General features: G+C 41.0%; 1 pseudogene across 1 annotated transcript; it reads left to right on the top strand.

The window, feature by feature from the left end:
- Positions 1–18,046: 18,046 nt before the first annotated feature.
- Positions 18,047–18,513, top strand: LOC307107707 (jun dimerization protein 2-like; annotated as a pseudogene). Its single transcript has one exon. The product of its transcript is annotated as a jun dimerization protein 2-like (transcript).
- Positions 18,514–18,948: the final 435 nt, after the last annotated feature.

The following is an 18,948-nucleotide window of genomic DNA, read 5'->3' as shown; positions in this document are numbered from 1 at the left end:
CAGGAAAAACTCTATTTACAACAGAGCTCTATGGTTATAATAGGCCCGCCCCTTAACTTCCTTTTCTCCTCTAAACAGAACTTACTGCTTCTTCTTGCTTTTTCTCCATGCAATCCTTTCTTTTTTTTCTGAACATCTTTTTAGGTGAAAAAAATAGCTAGTTGACTTTTGTTTATGGTCATAGTACAAAAACCAGTTCTAACCCCACAGCTGATTGTGTCTCCCTATGGAAAATGGAACCAGACTGAGCTTCCTGGCATTGATGGGGCAAAGATAAATCTCTGGTTACTTCCCCCAATAGTTGAAAGCCCCTTAAACCCAGCTGAGCCCTGCCTCTTGCCTCTTGTCATCAAGTGCCCTGTCCTTGCTAGAACAGCCTGAAATGCAATCTGTCCATTTTCTGCCTTGCTCTTTAAGTTACCATCTCTCACTCGATTACATTTTTCTTTCATGAGTCTAAACAGCCTGTCATTTCCTTATTCTTTTCTGAGATTCTCCAAAAAACAAAAACATAAACCCACCATGCAAAAGCATTTCTGGGAAATGTGGAATTTATTGAAGCAAGTAATAGGTGTGAAGGTCTTCTCTATTCTTGAATTCCTCCCACACTAACTGCTAAACTGGCCCCCTTCTTCCCACAAAATTATGAAAGTTATCTTTTATTATATGAATGTAGAAGCCAGTCTGAAGCTGACTTTTATACTGTAGCCCCATATCAAAGGCTTTCTTCAGAAGAGCAAGCCCTTTTCCCACAAATAAATTTCATGCATCTGTTGCTAAGAAAATAAACATTTATTTTCCTATCTAAATTGGGTAAACAAGGCACCTTTCACACCCACTTTCTGACTCCAGAAAATGCAGATGAAGGAGGTGTAATGCTTTCTTGAAGCCAAGAAAAGGCCTTGCCATGTCTTGAGGTGCCACATATACTAAACAAAATTTAAAAAAGTTCAATACAGAGTGCAAAAATTGTGGTCAATAGAATATGTTTATACTGAAAAACAACTCAAAAAAATTTAACATATACACACACAAATGTATTACAATATAATGATACTATCCACAAGACAGTCATAGAATTTTGTTTTAGTTTAAAATTTTGATTTGTACTACCAGCTTCTGTAATGGTCAGATCTTGAATTAAAATCTAAATTACAATGAATGTCTTTTCTCATTGGTGCTAGGGTATCTTTCTGAGTATAAGTATGACCTCTTTTGAAAAAATTTTCATTTCTAAACTTAAAACTTTCCATGAATGTAAATCCCTGACTAAATTGGCCTCCCTCTCCCCTAACTAGCTCAGTGTAATATGCCCTTAGTAAGTACCAAACCAAACAGCAAGACTCATTCCTATTCCTATTTGAATATATTAAAGCATGCATTAAAAACAGAACATTAAAGGGGAAACATACTATACAACCTGGTTAAATAAATGCACAGAGACATTTAAACAGATTAGAAACATTTAAACTGATCAGTTGCCTTCTGGACTGTCCCTAGGCAATGAGTCAGTCTGTCCAATTATTGATTTTATTAAATTGTGTAAACAAATAAACCCTGAAAATTTGCCCAATTAATACCCTGTTTTGCTGCATGTACTGCATGTATTTGCAGAATTTTATCAATTTTGAAGTAAGAAAACACTACATCATATCATCCAGACTGTATGATGTTCCCTGGCTGATATGGTTACATAACGATTGAGTTACTTGACAAGAAATGCCCACCGAAAAATAAAACAAAAGCAACCTTGGGCCACCCTAAATGTAACTCCTCTTAAAAGAAAGTCAGAGTACACCCAAGTTTGTAGTAATTACTTTTCCACTGAAAACGGAAAGTAGCCTTATGCTGTGTCAATGAGAAATGAAGAAAAGAAAGTGCCATCCCTTGATTTGCCATAGACTTGGAATGGTATGGTAGAGATTCTTAGGTTATATCTAGATGAGTAGGTTATATCTAGCCATCACATCTGGTAGTTAGACCTCTAAAGATAATGGGCTTTATCTATGAAACATTTTAGTGACGTCAGCTTTTGTTGTCCATGGCATTTCTTAACCCCTTCACATGGCATTACTAATATTTTACTCTACTAATAGTACTTATTTCTTTCTTACATATAAATATTTTTATTGCTTTCAGAGAGGAAGGGAGAGGGAGAGAGAGAAACATCAATGATGAGAGAGAATCATTGATTGGCTGCTTCCTGCACGCCCCACACTGAAGATCGAGCCTGCAAACTGGGCATGTGCTCTGACTGGGAATCGAACTGTGACCTATCAGTTCATAGGTTGATGTTCAACCACTGAGCCATGCCAGCCAAGCCCAACAGTACTTATTTCTTTGCAGATATTTATTCTGTCATTCGAGTTTTAGGATAGTGCAGTATAAGAACACATGTTCATATTAAAACTCTGTTATGCATTAATTATGTGACTTTAAGAAAGTCAATTAGCTTCACTGAACCAGAGTTAGTTCTTTGTAGAATTGAAGTGGTAAAATTAAATGACATAACGTTGTAGTGTTTTTATCAGGTCATATACAGAGTAGGTGATTAAACATGATTTATTTTTTTGCTTTCTTCTTTTTCTTCCCAGTGCCTAATTAAGCCTCAGTTTTTGTTCTGTGCAACACAACGTACTTTAAATAACACTAAACACTGACACTGTGTGCATGAACCCATGATCTGAGATGAGAAGCGGAGGCAGCTGTGACTATGAATCGTCAGTTTTCTACACGCACAAGGATGTACCACGTCCTTGTGAAGAAGATGCAGAAATCGATGCTCTCCAAGGGTGAGAGGCTGACAGTTAGAATAATAAATGGGGAGATAAGTTTCTGCCAAACAACTTTCTCACAAATGTGAGTCTATTTTTTGTGACTCTATTTTTGTGAGCTGGGCAGCCTCTTCAAGGCTTTCTACAATCTCTGAAAGCCTTCCTTGCCTTTTCTTGTCACTCAAGTTTCCTGTCAGTTTTCATGATCGGAAGACAGCAGAACATATACAGTCAGGATACTCTCTAAGCCTTGTTTTAGCAGCTCTGTGGCATATGTTTTAAATTTACATTTTTAAAATATCTTCAGCTCTATAAAAGCTCACCAAAAAAATATCAAGTGCCAAAATGGCTGTCAACATGCTTCCAAAAGTATGATTTCTCTATAGATAATGATTCTCAGTGGCCACTGCTGAGCAAAACTTGACCAGAATCAATTTCAGAAAAGATAGAGATTCTAAGCAATCCAACTGTCATGGGGGGGGGGGGGGGGGTGCTTCAAATAACTACCTTCCTGAATAAGCATCTAACACAGATGTTTTCCCAGGGGATGTTTGACTAGAACAGATAATTCTGATGTTTATAGTTTTAAATTTCTCTAAAACACAGAAAAAATTCAAGCTTCTTTCTTTGAACATACTGTAAAATGACTACTAAAACTTTAAAAAGTTAGTACAATAAAAAGAATTCCAGATCAATCGCATAGTGAGAAGTGATAACAAAAAGCCCAATAAATAGTGTAATGCAAAAACAGCAGTATGTTAAAAATAAGACAGAATACCAAAGTGGCATACAATACAAAAAATGCAAGAAGGTATCAATATTAGGAAATTTATAAATATTATTCACTATATAAACAGACCAAAAGTGTTCATTCATCAGCATGTCCCAGTGGTCGGCAAACTGCAGCTCACGAGCCACATGCGGCTTGCGAGCCGTGGTTTGCCACTCTGTTGACTGATGAGTTTGCCAACCACTGGCATATCCTTTCCTATATAATAAAAGCCTAATATGCTAAGTGTCCAACCATTCATTTGACCATTCGACCAGTCGCTATGAAGCTCATTGACCACCAGGGGGCAGATGCTCTGAACGGTAGGTTAGCTTCCTGCTGGGGTCCGGCCAATCAGGACTGGATGAGATAGGCTGGACACCCCCCGGAGCCCTCCCGTGGTCCCTCCCCAGCCAGCCAACCTTCTGTAGTCCCTCCCCAGCCGGCCATCCCTGATTAGTCTTGATGGGGACTGGATGAGACAGGCTGGACACGCCCTGGACAAATCCGTGCACTGGGCTGGTTTCAGCTTGATCCCCACATGCCAGGCAGAGGGACCCCACGAATCCATGCACCAGGCCTCTAGTATGATATAAAGACCTTTAATAAGAATCAAAATCTACCCTTGATTAAAAAAATAATAAAGTAGGAATAAAATAATGCACTGAAATATACATAATCAAAACCCAAAGTCAGCAGTAGACTTATTAGGAAAACACCAGAAAGCATTTTCATTAATGTTGTTATAAAGCATTTTCATAAAATAAGGATGTTACTAACAGCATTATCACTTAATGTTGCTCTAGAAATACCAATCAATAAAATTAAACAAAATAAAGATTTCAGTGAGAAACCAAAAAGTAAAATGATTGTGTGTAGATATTTATATGGAAAATTGGAAAGAATCTAATTAAAAACTACCACACACAATTTGAGAATTCAGTGTATCTATGTACAAAAGTAAAACATAGAAATCAGTATCCTTTATGCATTCAAATAATCAGAAGATATAATGGAATAAGAGAGAGATACCTGGTAGAGTAGCAACCAAAACCAAAAATATGCACAATTGATAAAAATATTTTAACACTTGTGAAATACAAAAAAAAGGAGATTAAGAAATGAAAAAACAAGTTCTTAGCATCATAATGATATTAAACACTCGGGTTAACTATAAATTAAAAGCAATCCAAATAAAAATGTGAATAGTATTCTATTTGCAACAAGATAATCTTTAATGTCATATGAGAAAAAAAGCAAGCACAAATAACCTTGAATATTCTGAGGAATAAGTAGAGGGAACTGGAAACAGCAAATATTAAAGCATATTATAGGATCACAGTAACTTAAATACTGCAATACTGACACATGAATAAGAGGTGAATAGTGAAATCCAGAAATATCATATATATGTGGCAATAAAAATTTTAGTGAAAATAACATTCCAAGCCTGGAGTGATGAGAGGAAGCCTTATTCAACATATGTAATGGAACAGCTCGATAGACTTCTGGGAAAAAATGTATATACATTAAACTCCATACCTTAACTTTAAAATGAAGCAAGTCCCATATTGAAAAATGTATACATTAAAGCAAATAAAAACAGATAATTGCTAACACACACACACACAAAAACAAATTGTATATAATCTTCAGGTGGACTAGCCTTTTTAATGTGATCAATAGTAGCCTGCAAACATATATCCACTCAAAAAATTGCCAATGATTATGTTCACAGCAAATCTTATCTAATAAAGAGGTAATATGCTAATTGACATTCATGCCCTCACAAAGATGGGAGTGCCCACAGCCAATAAGGAGGGAATACGCTAATTGACTGCCACGCCCTCAAAGATGGCAGCGCCCACAGCCACAAGATGGCGGCGCCTAGTCCCCTCAGCCCCGCTGGGGCAGCAGGCATGCGGCATGGCCGGGCCCGCCCCCAGGTGGGTCCAGCCACTCCATGAGCCTGCCTCCAGAATCCTCCAGTCCCCACAGCCCCCAGGGCTGGCCCGAGGCACAGGCAAGCCTCTGATGTTGGCTACCCAGCCACCCAGGACCAGCCCAAGGTACAGACAAGCCTCAGATGGAGGCTGGTCAGCTGCCCAGGGCTGGCCCGAGGTGCAGGCAAACCTTAGATGGTGGCTGCCCAGCCACCCAGGGCCTCCCGAAGCTCAGGAAAACAGGACTGGCCAGGGCCTGTGCTGCCGGCAATGGCAGCACCAGAGGTGTGATGGGGGCATCACCTTCCCCTGATTGCCAGGTCACCTCCAGCCCCTGACAGCTCCCATACTGTGAGAGGGGGCAGGCCAGGCTGAGGGACCCCCCTGTCCAGTGCATGAATTTTCATACATCGGGCCTCTAGTTATTAATAATAGCCCAAAGTGGAAACCTAAATGTCCATGAACTAATCCTATATAGTAAAGTGGTAATATGCAAATTGACCCTCATGCCTTCTCACAAGATGGCCGCCCCCATGTGGTCAAAGATGGCTGCCCCCATGTAGTCAAAGATGGCCACCTCAAGATGGCCGGCAGGGGAGGGTAGTTGTGGGTGATGAGGCCTGCATGGGAGGGCAGTTGGGGGTGATGAGGCTGGCAGGGGAGGGCAGTTGGGGGCAACAGGGCTGGCAGGAAACGGCAGTTGGGGGCAACCAGGCCAGCAGAGGAAGGCAGTTGGGGGTAACCGGGCCAGCAGGGGAGGGCAGTTGGGGGCAATCAGGCTGGCAGGGGAGCAGTTAGGTGTCACTCAGGCTGGCAGGAGAGTGGTTAGGGGGTGATCAGGCTGGCAGGCAGAAGTGATTAGGGGCAATCAGGCAGGCAGGGAGGCAGGTGAGTGGTTCGGAGCCAGCAGTCCAGGACTATGAGAGGGATGTCTAACTGCCAGTTTAGGCCCAATCCCTGAACTGTCAGTCAGACATCCCCCAAGGGGTCCCAGATTGGAGAGGGTACAGGCTGGGCTGAGGGACACCCCCCCCCTCCCAAGTGCACAAATTTTGTGCACCGGGCCTATAGTGAATGAATAAAAGTGGTATATCCATATACTGAAATATTATTCAATCATTAAAAGGGAGGAAGTACTGACACATTCTATAACACAAACCTTGAAAACATTACACTAGGTAAAAGAAACCAGACATAAAAGATTACATAGTGGATGACTCTATTTATATGTAATATACAGAATAGGCAAATGTATACAGAGAGAAAGCAGATGAGTGGTTGCTAGGGCTGAGCGGGAGAGGGAAATGGGGAATGGCAGCTGATGGGTATTGGGTTTTTTGTGGGTTTCTTTTGGTGTTGAAAAAGAAAAGGTTGGGAAATTAAACTATTTAAATTTTTTTCTTAATTGTGTCCAAAAGCACTATATACAAAGTCAAATGTCAAGCAACAAACTTGTAAAAAAGTATATGCAGTTCGTATCTCAGGCAAAAAAAAGTTGTGTTTTTTTTAAAAACCAACATCCCAATAGTAAAAATGAACAAAGTATGTAATGAAGGGTTCATTAAAAATTTCCAAATATAGTAAAAATGTTAACTTTACTTACAGTAGGAAGGTTGAAAATTAAACATTGACATTATCATTAATAGATTAAGAGAGATCATGTAATTTCAAAACATAAATTATTGATATCATTGTGAAAAAGCCAGTCTCTTCCATTTACAGTAAAAGTGGCAGAGTGACTTAAAAAGATTCAAATGTATCAAGATTAAAATGTCTGTACCCTTTGAAATTACAATTCACCTTCTAGAAGTTTATTATATAGACATGCATATGCCAACTGATGAATATACAGCTTCATTCCTTGGAGTTTTACTTGAAAAAAATATTATATACAACTTAGAAGGACCAGTTAAATAAATTACTGCATAATCATTAAAAAAAAAAAAAAACACAAAAAAAAAACCCCAAAAGATCTATTTGAACTGATATGGAAAGATAACATTTAAAAATACCTAAGTGCAGAACTGCATGTATAATGTGCAGTATTTGTGTGATTACTGAAAAAATATTGTGGATTATCTCCAGAAGGACATGATTGAGAAGTAATTGTTGTTGCGTCGAGGGAGGGCATCTTCAAAGCTCTGAACACAGGAGGGAAGTGACCCACACTGGGTCCTCTCTACTGCCTTTGATGCCCTTTCCATCCACGCTTATTCAACATTCCTATTACATCTCACTCTGTGTAATATGGACTTGGCTTTTCTGTTTTTCCCTCTTGTTTTTTTGTCCTTATTGGGGGTGATTTATGAAGAGAATGAGGGTACATGGCAACCTCATGTTGTCATCTGCAAACCAGAAATTTCTATTTCCTTTGGTACCATTTGAATTTTTAATCATATGTATCTATTTTCTATTAAAAAATAAGTAAAAATATATTTTTTAAAAAACAAGATAAAAAAGTCTAATGTTTAATTTGTGTTAATAAGCTTGACTAATTTTTGGTTACAATCATGTTCTGACAAGGTCTTAAGGTCTTGAAACCCACCATATGAGGCCAAGGAGAGGAAGGAAGGGATAGCCTTCATCCTGTTTTCACTTTAACTAGAGTATGTTCTTCAGGTTTACCTCTTGGCATTCTGAGTAGGAGGTTTCAATAACAATGTATTTCATTGCTGTTCTGTCCCTGATATTGGCATCAATGTTTCTGGCATCAACTAGAGGCCCAGTGCACGAAATTCGTGCATGGGGGGTATCCCTCAGCCCAGCCTGCACCATCTCCAAACTGGGACTCCTTGAGGGATGTCCGACTGCCCGTTTAGGCCTGATCCAGGACTGCTGGCTCCCAACCACTCTCCTGCCTGCCTGTCTGATTGCCCCTATCCGCTTCTGCTTGCCAACCTGATCACCCCCTAACCACCCCCCTGCCAGCCTGATCAATGCCTAACTGCTCCCCTGCCAGCCCGATTGCCCCTAACTGTCCTCCCCTTGTAGGCCTGGTCACCCCCAACTGCCCTCCCCTGCTGGCCCAATTACCCCAAACTGCCCTCCCTTGCCAGCCTGATTGCACCTAACTGCCCTTCCCTGCAGGCCTGATTGCTCCCTACTGTCCTCTCCTGCAGACCTGGTCCCCCGCAACTGTCCTCCCTTGCAGGCCTGGGTCTCCCCCAGTTGTCCTCCCCTGCTGGCCTTATCGCCCACAACTGCCCTCCTCTGCTGGCCATCTTGTGATGGCCATCTTTGACCACATGGGGTGGCCATCTTGTGTGTTGGTGTGATGGTCAATTTGCATATTACCTCTTTATTATATAGGATTGTTTACCCTACATGTATGTCTACTGAGCCTAAAGTATAATTTTACTATTTTAAATTATTTTTGTGGTTTGCAGTTGCTAGGTGTTTACTAGTAAAAGCTATTTTTGATGGTTTTTAGAGTCATTTAATGCTGACCCCCAGTTTTAATGGGTAATGCAACCCATTAAAACTGGGGGTAATGCAACCCCCAGTTTTAGCACTATTACTTTAGAAACTTTATTCTGTTTTCTCTCAGTTCATTTACTATTAGGACTTTCCTAAATATATTCTGGTGAAATTGGGAAGTTGACTCTATAATGTCTAAATTTTTGAAGAAATTCCATGGTCCAATGATATAGGCAATATGGTCATAAGTTGGTGTTTCCTATCTCTATACTTTCTTAGTACTTGGCTTAGTTGCCTCAGCAAATAATTATACATTTCATTTATATTTATATCAAGATAATCAGCATTTTATAGATTTCTACATTCTGGGAAAGCATGCCAATCAGACTCCTTAAATCAATGTGAAAGCATACTTTGTAGAAGTCAGCAGTTTTAACCAGAGTGAGTACTGCGATGTAGATTGCCAATCAGAAAATTAGAGTTGAATAAAATCCACTCTGAGTTTATGGGTTTTCCAATTGCTACCTCAGAATCCTCCACTAGGCATGATATCCAGAGTCACAGGGAAGCCGGGAGCATAGCAGGGAAGCTGGGAGCATAACAGGGTTTGGAGCGTAACAGCTGTTCTGATTCTTCATTTAATGCTAAAGGCTTCAGGTTTGGTGTTGCAGGTGGGGACTACAGAATGGACAGATAAAATGTCATCTCTACTCCTCTCCATTTTCTGCGCTCTCCTTGTTCCAGCTTTCACATAGGAAGCATGTCAGAAGTGGGTAGGCTCTTCATTAACTAAAAAACAAACAAGTCACCAGGGCTGAGAAATCTTGAATTTACCTCAAGATACTTGGTGGCAGTGTTTGAAATGACTGCCTTTCTTTAACCTGCTTCCTTCAATAAACATTTTTTGAGCATCGCCTTTGTGGAATTGTGCCTGCTAAGTGAAGGTGACCAGATGATTAAGTGCATCATGATCTGTGTTCTAGTACCCCATAATCTAGTAATGGAAACAAATATGGAAATGGATCGTTAGGGAAACCCTACTGGTTTTTCTTGGGCATGGTGGCAGCAACAAGGGGTGGGGTATGATGGAAGCCTGGGGGTGGTGAGGGAAGCCTACCCCAAAATAAAAGAGATAGGCTGGACTTAGAAAATTAGTAGACATTTGATAGAGAGAAGCATCTATATTAGGTAGTCAAGGCTAAACAACTAGAGAGAGAATTCTGTTAAATTGGGCAGAGACACAGGGAGGATGTGCAGGAGCAGAAGGAAGTGAGGTCAGAGAGGGTCTGGACCAGATTGGCATCTCTGGCCAGGTCTGCATCACCTATAACAAAAAGTGAAGGGAGCCTGCAGATTCTGCTTTTCTTCCTCTCCTACTGTGAGGTAAGTGAGAAAATAGCAAGAATTTATTGTCCCCCAAATTAGTCTGTGCTCAGCATTTTGCTGAAACTTTCTACTAGGCTCTAATAATGGCAGCATGGCACAAAAAAAGAGAAAGAAAGGAGAGAGGGGAGATGCCATCTAATATGACTATTCTTTGATCTTCACCTGCAAAGGCAACCTGGGAGTTTAAGATTTGATGAGGAATCTGCAAATACAGAGATGCTGTATCGGCAAATTCAATATTGCAATCAGCTTTGCTGTGTTACTCTGGGCTTCACACATATTTGTGTGACTACAATGGAAACCTACAAACTCAGAGAAAATTTTATTCAGCTCTAATTTTATGATTTTCAGTCTATATCAATATTCAGTCTGGCTCAAACTGCTGAGCTCTACAAATTACGTTTTTGCAAATCATCTTTTAAAATTCACATTTAGTACTTTCATCTTAGGAAGGATCCACCCAACATTAAGCTCTGTCATTTTTCCAAGCCTTGGTGTTAATTACCATTTCTCAAAATCTGTAAATCTACTCTTCAGGGTGAATTTATTTAATCAAATAATCATGTTATGTGGGCATGTTTGCCTTTATGTGTATGAGTGGTGCGTTGCCTTTCATTGGCATTCTTCTCAAGCCCAGAAAAGGGAACTTTTGCACATAGTAGGGATTGAATAAGAAAAAAAACACACCCTGCTTTTCCCTGTAAATTAGGTAGTCATCTTGAATTAAATATATATAACCATCTGGATCCAGAATTATCAATCCAGGGTAGAAGCCTAGATTCTATCAATTTAATACCTACCATGAAGAAAGGAGCACTTGGGAACCACCCACATCAGTTTCCAAATTTCTAAACAGGACTAAGAACAGAAATGTATTTTGTCGAATTAGAAAAGTGTCATTTTGGAAACCATAATTATGGGCTGCATTTCCCCAACAAATTATAACAGGCATCTATAAACAGCTGCTTGCGGCTTCATTGAACGTAAGGACATCACAGAAAAAAAGACAAGTTGACCACTGTGTAGTTTTCTCCATGTACTAGTATTCTAGCCACTACCTCCAGCAAGTCTGGAAACCAGCTGACTTGGGAAACTCCAGCCAAGTGACCACCTGAGAAGTGATTAGGGATGGCCGGTAAGTGTCTCTCAAGAGTTCTGCTGAGCTCAGCTAATAAGATTTTGCTTGACATTAAAATCAAATTTTAGTCTATCCATTAGGAGATAAAAAGCTAATGTATCTTAAACTTGACTGTCTTCCTCATCACATCTCTCCCTTGCTATCCTGGCCAAGATTCCCGTAAGGTAAGGGGAAAGAGTCAGCATTTATTGACTCAGGTGCTGAGTTCGACAAAATTTCTTTTCCTTTGTTAACTGGGTGCTTTCACATTTGAAAAGAACTCTACCAGAAAAGGCAGAATTAGCCATCTGTTCGGTTTCATTTTTCTGTCTGTGAAGACTGTCTTATTCTATGTCTCTCATAGATGGGGGTCCAAAGTTTATACTCATGATATAATAGAACTATTGCCATCTCCTAAATCCTTCCTCATGCACTACCTTCTCTAGTAAAATCTATTGAAACTATAGAAAAAAACTAAAAACATAAAATGACCTCCTTCACTTTATTGTTTTATAATACAGTTCCTATGATATAGTGTCATATAGTTCCTACAGTCTATTATAAATTTTCAAAGGGTGTCTTAATTAAGAAGAAAATGCCATCATTTTCCATACCAATTATAGTAAAAAATGCTTGCAAAGAATGTAAATTAAAACAAGTTGTCAAGAACTTATGTGAAATCTTAAAATCTTTAAAAATGCTTTCAGACAAATGTAAATTCTTACAGTAAAGTCCATATGAAGAATAACCTATATTCATTAAAATAATGTGAGAATTTGAAAAAGTATTACCTTCAGTGAGTAATATCTTTGTCCTTACTGCCTAAAACTGTTTAGCTATTTGAATATTTTATTTAAAAATACTTCTTTACCTGTTGTAATGTATATAGACCAAGTAATTTAATTAGACAGCATTATTTCAGAAAGAAAATTTGGGAAATTTCTAGCTATATTAGCATGCCTACATTAACATATAGTAGGGCCTATAGTTAACTATAAAAGGCAGCACTTATTGTTTATTTAGTGTGTGGAAGTTCCTAGATACTATGCATGTATTATTTTTAAACCAAACATATGAAGTAGGTGCTAATATTATTTTGTTCATGCTATAGTTGAGTATATTGAAATGCAAAGGTTTAAATAAACAATAAAAGTTCTCATGGACAGTGAATGGATAGACCCAGTTGCTGGCCCCAGCCTGTGCTCCACTCTAATATGCTATCTTTATTTCACATGCAGAATTGCTAAGGAGGAACCTGCAGTCATTATCACTGGATGACTCTTCAGAATGATATAAGGAATACCTCAGTGAATGAGGCTAATGGTTCCAGGACTCAGGGTTCATAGAAGCAAAATATATGTACCTCTTTAAATGGGGAGCATGAGCTTTCTAATTCTCTGTTTTGCTTTGAGGGAGTATTTTTTTAAATACCAATCACTATCACTATAGTTGCATAAAAGAAAATACTAATGTCCAAATGTTGGAAAGCTATAACATCAAAATAGATTACTATTATTGAAAATTCACTACACTGCCCTTTTATTTCTCTCTTCGTGGATTAGAAAAAATGTCATCACAATTTAGCATCAATCCATAGATCTATTTTTTAAAAAACCTACATAGTCTACATTGCCTTTTGCTATCTTCCTTCTTAGTATTCTTCCTCTTCTTCCTTCTCCTCCCCTCCTCTTCCCTTTCTTCCTTATCCTCCCCCCTTTCTCTTTCTCTTCCACAACTTCTACCCTTCCTTCCTTCTTCCTTCCTTCCTTCCTCCCTCCCTCCCTCCCTCCCTCCCTCCCTTCCTTCCTTCCTTCTTTCCTTCCTTCCTTCCTTCCTTCCTTCCTTCCTTCCTTCCTTCCTTCCTTCCTTCCTTCCTTCCTTCTATCCTTCTCTCCCTCTGTCCTTCTCCTTCTCTTACTCCTCCTCCTCCTCCTCCTCATCCCTCTTCTTTGTTTGTCCATCAGAGATGACCATCAAAGATATGGTCAAATAGAGGCCAATAGGAAGAAATAAAGGATCAGAGCCTTGTCAACCTACATGCTTAGCAACTATTCTGCAAATACTTCAAATTTAATAACTGTGGGTAGTGAATATTAACCATTCTTTCTCACTACAGAATCAATGAATCAAAAGTCTGCCATTCCGGTGATATATTTTTGGCTCCCTATACTTTATCTCCCTATGTGCAAGATTTCCCCCTGCCCATCCCAAATTCATCCTGATCTCCAAAGAACCTTATTGTAATCAGTTCCTTCATCACAATGTTCGCAACTGTAGCAGACTCTGTCACTGGCTCCTACCCTCATGTGGGATAAGTCTGAGGCATATTCCACACCATTTCCCAGAGCTTCCCAATGAGACTGAGTTTCAATTGCCCCCAGTGGTAACTTCTTTTATAACCCAGGCTTTATCAATTTATTTCTATTATGACTCAGTTTACTCTTGGAATTGCCTTCCCAATAAACCACTTGCTTATGAATCCTTTTCTCAGAATGTGCTTCAGGGAAGCCAAACTAAGACACTCTTGTAACTATAATGTCAGAGTGATATTGGTCATTACAAAAATTGCATGCCTGGAAACAAGTGCCATAGCAAAAGAACTTTGTAAAGTAAAACCAAGAAACTGCCTATGTAGGGTAACTGAACAGAAGTCTACAAAACAGGCTGGGACTTCACCTTGGCCTTCTGAGAACTACCTACAAATCACTGCTCTTTGATGAGTAACTTACCATGGTCTTTTAATGTTGTTTTATTTCAGACATTACACACATACAGAAAAAGTTTGAGAACATTGAGCTTAGACTCTTTTTGGGCTGGTGTGAAACACTTCAACTCTGCTAAGATAGTCCCATATAGTCAACAATCATTTTAGAAAGTCTGGTGACCATGAATATAAATGAGTCCTTAAAGCTTTTCTAATTCTGTGCAGAGTGATTCATGAAAAGCCTTTCACAAGTTTTGATTCACTGCCCTTTAAAAATGAATTTTCATGAAGGATAGAAGCCATTTTGATCGACAATACCAATTATTCTGCTATAAATGAGCAAAATGGATGTCCCAACTCTGGACATACTTGGTTATGCAAGAACTTAAATTGTCATGCCCCCATTAACATTCACTCTTGAGAACTTTTGCCTATGTGAAGCTGGATCCATCCATCAAAATTTTACCTGGCTTGCTAAGTTTGAAAAGGCTTTGTAATACCTCATCTTCTTTATGTTTTTTTAGCTATATGAAATAAATCTGAGTTAGTTCAACTAGAAAAACAGAATCCTCAAAAGAGAGAAGGAAAAAAAGGACAGTGTTATTCAGTTTCAATTTTTTTTTGAAATTTCCAACACATGACTCATTTTATCATCTGTAAAGACTCACACCCTATTCAAAACAAATGTATTTTTGCCATTTTCCCACTTTATTGACTACTGAACAATCCATTAACGACTGACCAGAATCTCCATTAATATGAAAGATTACCACATCAATAGGGGGTCTCTGATGATAAGAAATAGAAGAAAAAAAGTGATGCAAGTTGTCAAATCTATAACACTGAAGGGATGCAGGCCAAGGAATAGGGCACTGGCACAGGTCTTACTAAAAACCCAGCTTCTGAAGGTGAGACAAAAGGAATGGACTAGGGTCTAACTCAGACATGCTTTTACTACTGAAAAGTTGGTTTGATACCTAATCCTGATTTAGTCCTTGTGCTTCCCCTTTTGTGTACTTTTTTGAATGAAAAGTCACAGGTTATGATGATAAGAAGTTACTAATGAACAATTTAAGAATATATCACTGAAAATGGATGGGAAAACGAATCCTTACATTATTGCTTCAAGTTTTAGTGAGCCACTTCCCACAATTGTTCTAAATTCAAATCAGTCACTTACAAAAAATAAGCAATACTTTGGCACAAGTTTTGTTCTCTTCCCTAAAACTGTAGCTAATATTTGAGATTGTGATTAGCTAAATAGAGTCTCTGACTTAAGGAGAAATTATGGTCTGTTAGTCTTGACAGTTGGAGGAAGTAGGCTTCATGTTCTGCATGAAAGAGGAACACAAACCATTTCAACCTGTGACTAGTTGCTAGTTAGAATCTGTTATAATCATCCCAATCTTCTGCAATAATAAATTAAGTGCAAAGCATTTTATTCACTATGTCTAATCCTCATGGCAACCAGGCAAGTGGGTATCATCATCACTGTCTCAGAAACCGAAAGGTTACCTATGTCCCAATCTAATAGCTAATAAATACTGGAATCCTAAATAGTAAAAGGGTAATATGCAAATTGACCCTAATGGTGGAACGACAGGTTGCTATGATGGAAACTGACAACCAGGGGGCAGACGCTCAATGCAGGAGCTGCCCCCTGGTGGTCAGTGTGCTCCCACAGGGGGAGCTCCGCTCAGCCCCAAGCTGGGCTGACAGCTGCAAGTGCAGCAGCGCGTGGCAGGAGTCTCTCCCGCCTCCTTGGCAGTGTTAAGGGCTGACAGAGGGATGTCTGACTGCCAGCTTAGGCCCAATCCCCTGGGGAGCAGGCCTAAGCCAGCAGGCGGACATCCCCCGAGGGCTCCCAGACTGCGAGAGGGCGCAGGCCAAGCTGAGGAGCGCCCCCAACCCCGAGTGCATGAATTTTTGTGCACCAGGCCTCTAGTTAATATATAAAGTCAAGTCCAATGAGTTCTAATGCCCATGTTCAATCTGCTACTAACCTATCATGTTCTATTGATAGCACAATTGGTAGTTTTTTATTTATAGCCCACTTTAATAAACTGAAACTTACCTGGAGCCCTGACCTGTAAAGGAGATAAAAAGGGAGTGGCTCTGGTTGAACTAGAAGGAGAAATCCTGGACCCTTAATACTGAGATTCCTCCCCTATTTCCCAGTCCTCCTTGTGGCAGCCAGGTACTTTTATAGGATGTCAGAGCTCTGTGGAAGCCCTTGTTAAGATTTCTCTGCCAGCAGCATCCCCCACCATAAAAGTGACCATCCATATGCATAGCAGAGACCACAAACTCAGTGCCTATCAGTGCTCCCAACACAACCCTGCTGTAGTTTTGAAGTAAATGGATGTTTCTTTCCTACCTCCTGCCATAAGCTTTAAAGTCATAGGTCTCTGTGGACCAATGTGGTTGGTTTTTATTAAATTTTAATTTCTGAATCCAAATTCCAAATTCAGAATATTAAAGAAGGATATTAATGAAAGGCCATGTAAACACGATAGTCAAGAAAAATAAAAAATAAAAAAGATCTCATTTAACAAATGAACATGGTATAGCACCTAGAGGGGTGACACTATGTACCTTTTTGTATGTTTAAAACTCATACATGGTATAAATACTACATGTATTTGAAATCATAGTACATATGCACACAAATATAAAAAGTAAAATTAAACTCCCTTTGTTTCTCTATACATTAAATATAAAAGTAGAAAAACTACCTATCCACTAAGGAATTCTCCCTTGGCCATGGTGCTCAGGGCAGAATGATGTTATTTTAAATCCTCCTCTCATTAGAAGAAAAAGAAGTTTGCTTCTTCAGAGTGTGTGTGTATTTATACCAGAGCTCGACTGGCATTTTCATCATGGTGTTTATGAATCGTAATATAGTTCCACTGCAGTTTCTGACACATTCATTAATTTGTTCCCAGCGGCAGTTCATTACCAACATCACAAGCAAAACGCCGTGCTCCCTGGGCACTGAGGGTCCACCGGAAATGAAGCAGAGGGGCGGCAGAGCATCTCCCAGCAGAGTCAGCAGCTTCATCTCCCGCAGCATGCTGGAGGCGGCCCAAGGAGGCGGTGGACAAAAGGCACCCCAACCTTCCCGGTGCCTCTGTGCCTTCTGAGTTGTGAGCTGACTGGGAGCAGTGAATCCTTGAAAGGGAAAGGCTCTTGCTGTCTCGGTGATGTGCCTTTTCTGATCAGCCTGTTTCAGTGGAGCTGGAATAACAGTTTCTGATTCTTAGTGCAGAGAAGACCTAAGACTTTTCCTTCCCCTGAATATGTTCTGATTTGAGATATCTCTCTCTCTCTCTCTCTCTCTCTCTCTCTCTCTCTATATATATATATATATATATATATATATATATATATATATATATTCCTATATAATAAAAGGCCAGTGACCGTAACGTTGTCTCGAATGGAATGACCAGAGACCAGAACCACCACGACTCCTCGCTGGCCTGGCCCTGCCCCTGAGCAAGCAGTTAGGGGCAATCAGGTAGGCAGGCGAATGGTTAGGGGTGATCAGGTAGGCAGACGGTCCCTCGGGGGGCTGGCTCTGGCCCCCAGCAAGCGGTTAGGGGCTATCAGGCAGGCAGGAAGAGTGGTTAGGGTGATCAGGTAGTCAGGAAAGTGGTTAAGGGCAATGAGGTAGGCAGACGAGCGGTTGGGGTGATGAGGCAGGCAGGCAGAGCCCTGAGATCAATTGCCCCAAAGAAGGAGACCCAGGCCACAGCCTGTGGGAGGGATGCTCGGAGGCTGTGATGGGAGGTGCTGGCGGCGGTGGATGCTGCAGGGCAGGGCTGGTGCCACGGTGGCTCCTGAGAAGGCATGGCACCTGCAGCCTGGCCTAGGCCCCAGGGTCACACCCTCCCCCCGCGGCTTCTGCAGGGCTGGGCTGCCACTCCTCCTGCTATGATGCCTGGGCAGATCCCAGACCCTTCCATGACTGAGGGCTCTCTGCCAGGACTCGGCCCCCTGACCGGACTCCCAAGCTCCACCCTGACTGCAGAGGAGCTGAAATATGCTGACATTCACAACATTGGGGCCATGATCGCCCCTTTGCACTTCCTGGAGGTAAAACTGGGCAAGAGGCCTCAACCTGTGAAAAGTGAATGAGATGAGGAAGAGGAGAGGAAGAAAGGCACTGGGGAAAGAACAAAGTGGTGGCAGCCCCATGCTGGAAGAAGAAGGAGCAGGAGTTTCTGCAGGGGAATCTGAGTGGCTGGAGCTCATGAATGCCGAGCTGAAAACCCAGATGGAGGAGCTGAAGCTGAGTGGCACCAGCTCATCCTGATGCTCAACTGGCATTGTCAGGACCAACAGCATTAAGACCCCTGACTCCAGAAGGCAACCCACTGCTGGAGCAGCTGGAGAAGTGACCATGGGCTGGGAGGAGGAAGAGGAGGAGGAGGAGATGAGGAGAGGGAGGAGGAGGCGGGTCCCAGAGGGCTCTTCCTTGCTGCATGAAAAACTCTTCAATGAGGCTCAGCACAGCCAGCATTGGCCAGGCTTTTTTGCGAAACTCAGATCAGCCACACCAGGGGAAGAAACCCAGGCTGATGAAACCCAGGACCAAGGGCTGAGACCAAAGTAGTCCTAAGAGAGGACTGTTCTGCCTGGGGCCAGGCTTGCAGGAGGCAGGACAGAGGCTCTGGGCCAGAGAGACGCCCAACCAGGCAGCTGTGGGCACTTCTCCGGCATCTCCGCCAAGGCACTCACCCAAAGGACCTGCAAGCAGCCAGGAAAAGCCATGAGTTGCAACCAAAATTAGGCTGAGTATGGAACTCAGAATGAAACTGCAATCTGCCTGCCCC

This window comes from Cnephaeus nilssonii, assembly GCF_951640355.1.
Source record: "Cnephaeus nilssonii genome assembly, chromosome: 11".
Lineage (NCBI taxonomy): Eukaryota > Metazoa > Chordata > Mammalia > Chiroptera > Vespertilionidae > Cnephaeus > Cnephaeus nilssonii.
Note: the sequence above shows the minus strand (reverse complement) of the source record. Positions and strands in the feature narration are given on the sequence as shown.